General features: G+C 48.5%; 1 protein-coding gene across 5 annotated transcripts in view; it reads left to right on the top strand.

Moving 5' to 3' along the window:
• Positions 1-1193: 1193 nt before the first annotated feature.
• LOC310881968 (uncharacterized protein) overlaps positions 1194-6005 on the top strand; it is a 25312-nt gene continuing 20500 nt past the window's right edge. For all 5 annotated transcript variants that reach the window (XR_014572731.1, XR_014572732.1, XR_014572733.1 and 2 more), the window contains exon 1: positions 1194-4223. The gene's annotated coding sequence lies outside the window, so the exon portion shown is untranslated. The remainder of the gene's footprint in view (positions 4224-6005) is intronic.

Raw genomic sequence — 6005 nt, 5'->3', positions numbered from 1 at the left:
CAGACAAAGTCCCAGTCCAGAAAACAAGCCATAGTTCTACCAAGATGGAAGATGACTGCCAACACTTGCCTTCTGCTCCGTAATTCGGGCAGTTTCCAGGCCGTGAGCAAAAGCAGCCATTGCCCCCACCACGCTGGCAAGAACGCAGCGGTTCTGTGCAGATAACAGCCTGCCTTTAATTCCAAGTTCTGTCGCCCGCCTTGGCATTTAATAAACCATGTCACGTAGTGTGGGTCTTTGTCTGTTCCCTTCTCCCTTACGGACTTTGCTTCTCCTCTCCCATGCCCATGTGACTGTTCCCTCTGATTCCTTCTGCTCGTCTCTCTTACTGACCAGGAGCATCCTGTGAACATCAAATGTATTATTTCCGTTGTGGGAAGCAGACCAACCCTCTTGCAGATGTGTCCTGTGAGTTACACAGTACCAAGGGAAACTCCTGGGTGAACTAGGGACAAGGGCTTGGGATGGAAAAAGGGAGAATACACAAAGACAGAGGTGCCATTTGCCTCTTGTGGCTGGAAATGGTTCCCTTGCAAAAGGGATAGCCCACGACAAGCGGGGGACCTCAACCACACTGTCCATGAGGCTGGCAGAGAGCTTTAATGCTGCGGCCAGATTTCTGAATGCAGGGGAAATGATTTGTAGGCTTCAAACCAGCATCCTCTGAGCAAGATGTTCTCCTGGGAAGAAGACCCGGGCTCCCCCGTATAAAGAGATCTTCTGCCACTCATCTGGCAAATTCAGGGAGGGCTGAAGGCAGAGGAAAACACCACCTGCGCACCCACTCCATCCAGCAATTGCCCCAATCCCCTGAAGTCCCTTTTGATAGTCTCCAGGCTTCTCTCAGCAATTTCATCACTGCCACCCTGAATTCCCACTAATGGGTAATAATCGGAGGGGGGCTAACGAGGTCAGGAAGTTTCCTGGTAATGTCCTTGACCCGAGCCCCAGGTAGGCTGCAGACTTCCCTACGGGTAGGGTCGAGCTGACATATGGGGCCCTCTGTTCCCTTCAGAAGGGAGTCGCCTACAACCATTACCCTTCTTTCCTTCTTGTTGGAGGAAGTCTTGAGGCGTGGAGTCAACTTGCTGGGTCCTTGCGGCTCCCTTGACTGCCTCCAGCGGCCTCGATGCGGAAAATCGCCTGCCCGCCGCGATCCACTCTCCGCAACAGCACGCGACTGCCTTGGACTGCAAACCTCTACGGAGGGAGCAAAAGAAGGGGGCAGGGGGAAGTTCTCATTCCCTGTGAAGGAGTTACTTTGCAAGACCCCTTGTTTGCCTATGGAGTGACTGTGGGACACACCTCTGTGGTGGTTTTACTCAGGTGGGCAGCTGAGCTCCATCACAACCGCTCACTCACTCCCACTCCTCAAAGGGAAAAGGGGGAGAAAATACGATGAAAAGGGCTCAAGGGTTGAGACAAGAACAGGGAGTTCACTCAACAGTTATTGTGAAGGGCAAAACAAACTCAGAGTATGGAAATTAGTAAAATCTATTGGCTATTACTTACTAACAAGCCAGAGAAGTGAGAAACAAAGGAAAGAAACCAAAGCCAACTTCGTCCCACCTACCCTCTTCCACCTCCTCCCCCTGAGCGGCACGGGGGAATGGGGGCTGCGGTCAGTCTGAAGCCAGGGATAGAAGAATGGGGGCTTGCTTAATCATGTTAATGATTAATGATTAAAGGATTTATCTGTGAAAGCAACACACTTGACGCTCAGGACGTATGTCTTGACACTGAGCAAGGTGTTTTCCACTTTGAAATTCATCCAAATACTAGTCAAAAGACTGTGCTTATTTATTGGTCAAGGCTGTGTGTGTTTAAGAACTGCTTGTGCTTTTGCAGAAGTAGATAAGGAGAATATTACTCTCCCTAGCAAAAATCATTCTAACTTTTGTATCTGTAACTTTGTTAGAATTGTCGGGTGTGATTTTTATATTTGGCACCAGTGGTATCCCACCAGTTGATCAAGTCTAACAATACAATATAAACAAGGTGCTGGTCATCACTGGTGGGACACAATCTTCGGGTGGTCACCAACGGCAAATGGCATTCTCAATACATTGTGTCACCCGATCATAGTCATATTGACCTTAGTTGGTATGAGTCTTGTATTGTATGTAATTATACTACTCTGGAACTGGAGAATGTTATACCGCATAGCCATGCTGACTTCTTTGTTGCACGTCCATGGTATGGCATTAAGTGATCAGTACCAAGTTGGGAATCTTTGCTGCGAGTAAAAGAATTTACTAATCTTCTAGAAAGGGGGGACTGAAGCCAGGGATAGAAGATCGGGGGCTTGCTTGATCGTATTAATGATTTCTAAATAAAACAATTGTAATTATTAAAGCCAGGAATGAAAGAAAGGGGGCTTGCTTAATCGCTTTAAAATAGATATTGCTGCGTGTCTTTGCTTACTGCTGTGCAAATTAATCGAAACAAGGAGTCTTGGGGCCCCTCACAGAAGATGTTTCCTGACAAAAATGGGGAACCTGTCTCAAAAACCAGCTGAGACCGACCTTGTGGTTTGGACAAGAGCCAAGGGGCAGCTGAGTCTGTACAAAGGCACGGGGTCAACTAGTGGTGATGAAGAGGAGTTATCGGACTTCATTCCCACGACCCCCCGACGACCACCACCAGAAGGCACTGCGCAGGCGCAGATGGGAGGAGTTTATGGAAATGACTTCTTGGAGCTAATTTTAATACAAAGCGGGGATAGGTTAGGCATACGCATAAGCGTATTGGGAAACTTCATGCATATGTAACTTTTTACTGCATATAACCAAAGCAAGTTGCCGCGTTAAGGTGCGCGTGCCTTTGGGGGCTATCCCGCATGTGACCGGCGCCAAGATAAACCACATACCTACTTTATAACTTATTTGTGTTGAGTTATAGTCTTCTTCCATGAACCAAGTCCCTGATGCTTTGTCTCCACCGCTCCTTCACGGTCACTCTCTGCCCCAGCTCCACGTGGGGTCCCTCCCATGAGATGCCATCCTTCCAGAACTGAGCAGGACTGCTGCCCACAGGCAGCAACTCTTCAAGAACTGCTCCCACATGGCTCCGTACCATGGGGTCCGTCCGTCAGGAGCAAACTTCTCCAGCACGAGTCCCACATGGGCGGCAGCTCCCCCCAGAACCCCTGCTCCTGCGTGGGCTCCTCTCCACGGGCTGCAGCTCCGGCCCGGGGCCTGCTCCTGCGGGGGCTCTCCATGGGCCGCAGCCTCCTCCAGGCCACATCCACCTGCTCCACCGGGGGCTCCTCCACGGGCTGCAGCGTGGAGATCTGCTCCGTGTGGGACCCATGGGCTGCAGGGGAACAGCCTGCTCCATCGGGGGCCTCTCTCCACAGGCCGCAGGGGAACTTCAGCTCTGGCACCTGCAGCACCTCCTGCCCTCTTTCTGCACTGAGCTTGGTGTCTGCAGGGCTGGTTCTCACTCCTCCCTCTCCCAGCTGATGTTGTTCCACAGTTTTGTTTGTTTGTTTGTCTTCCCTTTCTTAAATATGCTTTCACAGATGCACAAACAGCAATTTTTGGCTCATCTCTGGCCAGCATCAGGTCCCTTTGGAGCCAGCGGAATCTGGCCCTTATCTAACATGGGCATCTTCTGGACTCTTCTCACAGAGGCTACCCCTGCAGCGCCCTGCAGATAAAACCTTGCTATGTAAACCCAATACTCCTATAGGAAGAGATCTTCTGCCATTCCTCTGGCAAATTCGGGGAGGGCCCTCTGCACCCAGACGGTCTGGAGCACGGGGACACCTTCAGCCGCTGTCACCAACCCAGCGACAGCACTGTGGCAGCACAAGTGAAGAATGGCCCCGCAGGAGCTGGATGTCAGGGGGGACCTGTCCGCCCCCGGGAGGCGGCGTCTGCCCCTTCCTCTTCCTCCCGAAGCCGAAAATCTTCTTCATGCCGAGGTGGGGGGGCGGCATTTAGGGACAGGCAACCGGCGGCGCTTCCCCCGGCTCCGCGCCCTGCCCGCCCGCCGCGGGGCGGCTCTCCGCATGCGCAGCCCGGCCGCGGCCGCCTCCATTTTGTGATAGCGCCGCGGGGGCTCCGCTCAACGGCTGCTGCGGCAGCGGCGTGCGGAGGGGGTTAATTGTGGGGCCGCTGATGAGCTTAATGAGCATGTCACAGTGTAAGGAGAGGGGGTTGGGGGATCTTCTTCAGTAATAGGTAGGGAAGAGTGGCGAAACCTTGCAGTAAGAAAGTGTAAGTTGTGAGTAGTGCCGTGGTACGGTTGGTGCGACGTCATCTGTCTCGGGGGACGTTACCCAAGGTGGCCAAGCCTGGCAGCACTCCTCCCTGTGCTTACGAGCTGCTTCGTGCGTCTGAGTGTGTGAAAAGTGAAGAGATGGCAATCAAAACCTAATTATAGCGTGCATATTTTCTTATCGTTAGCAGTGAAAATATTTAGTATAGTACCACTTCCAGGGGAGGAGATACAGCCCTCTGAAATACTTTCTTCTCTTTCATCACTAATAACAGTATAGCTATTAAAGCCTTAATTTTCCTTTCTAGGATGAGTCTTCACGGTTTTATCAAGCGTATTTGCTTCTGGCAGTATTGCTCTCTTTGACCAAACTGGTTGATGTACCAGCCACTTCTATCAGTTGCTTATTAGCAGTGCTCTGTTGTTTCAGACCTGATCTGTAGAAGGAAGAGCTAAAATAATAATAATTAAAAAAAAAAAAACTTTTGTTGAAACTTCAGCCAAGTAAATCCAGCTTGTAAAACATAATTCTATGAGCAGCTATTTTGAGAGCATCTCCTTAATTAGCACAACCATTTAATGGAGAAATGGAGAACAAAATGCATTTTTAGCTAGGTGTATCTGTTTTCTTCCAGATACCTTAGAAGAATTGGTAGAATTTTATTTATGAGATGGTAATATAGAGTAAACACAATCCATCCCAGTGCTCTTCCCTGGAGGAAGTGTTTTTTCTCAAGTTCTTTTTCAAGTGGCAGCATGCTCAGCCATAAAAGCATCTGGTTTGCAGCATAGTCCCCAGCAGAGACAGAGGCACTATGCTCCCTGCCAAATATCGCGTGTTTCAGAATGGGATCAATAAAAACTGATTGCAGAGGCAGCTCTAATGGGTAAGGACCGTGGTAGGTAGTTGGGCTGAAATTTACAGTTTTATGCTTTGAAGTTAGGGTCTTCTGATGGGGCCTGTGAATACAGATAGCCATTTAGGCACAACAGGAACAGTTCATTATTAGCTGAAAAGGTTGCAAAATGAATTACTAGAAGCTGTTACTAAACCAACTATCAGGTTTCTGTATTTGTGTTTTTTTCCCCTTTTTGTTAATATTATGTCTTTAGTCTCTTTGTATGGATGATGCTGAAGATACTAAATTTAAAATTAGTTTCAATCCATTTCTGTTTTTAATTTCTTTTAGATAATTATATTTATTTATTTATTAGATACTGGTATTTCATGATGTATTTCTTCATCCTCTCAATGCGTTCTACTTAGCTAATCTGTAGCTTTCTCTGAGCACCATCTAGTAAATGCTGTTTCTATTCGTGGCTGCATGAGGCGATTCATTCCTGTTCTGATACCCAGTACAAGATGCATGTACCACAGGAAGATTTCCAAATAGGGCTTAAGTGTTGTGTAAGCTTTGGCGCTTGAGTTAGTCCATTGAATGACTAACTTTCCTTTGACGTGATTCGCTACAGCTAGCTAATTTAGCTCACAGTCTTGCGTAGATCTGAGGTACATAATGGCAGTCAAATTCTCTGTTTCCAGTCTTTATCCTCCCCCAGTACACAATGACAGCGTGTATTTTGTTTACCAACAAGTAAAAACTGCAGTAAAGACTTGCTGGGCTGATAACTATGTGCTGCTCATCATCTGGTGATTTGCTACACCTGCTTTGCAACTCCTGCGTTTATGGGGGGGGGGTACAACTCAGAAAAGCTATCTGGGCAGTTTGTGTTTTTCTGCATTGCATGCCCTGGGTCTTTGAAGAGAATGAGGTAGTTAC

Source organism: Anser anser, assembly GCF_964211835.1.
Source record: "Anser anser genome assembly, chromosome: 1".
In the NCBI taxonomy this organism is placed as follows: domain Eukaryota; kingdom Metazoa; phylum Chordata; class Aves; order Anseriformes; family Anatidae; genus Anser; species Anser anser.
The sequence above is the reverse complement of the archived record's forward strand: the minus strand, read 5'-3'. Positions and strand labels throughout refer to the sequence as shown.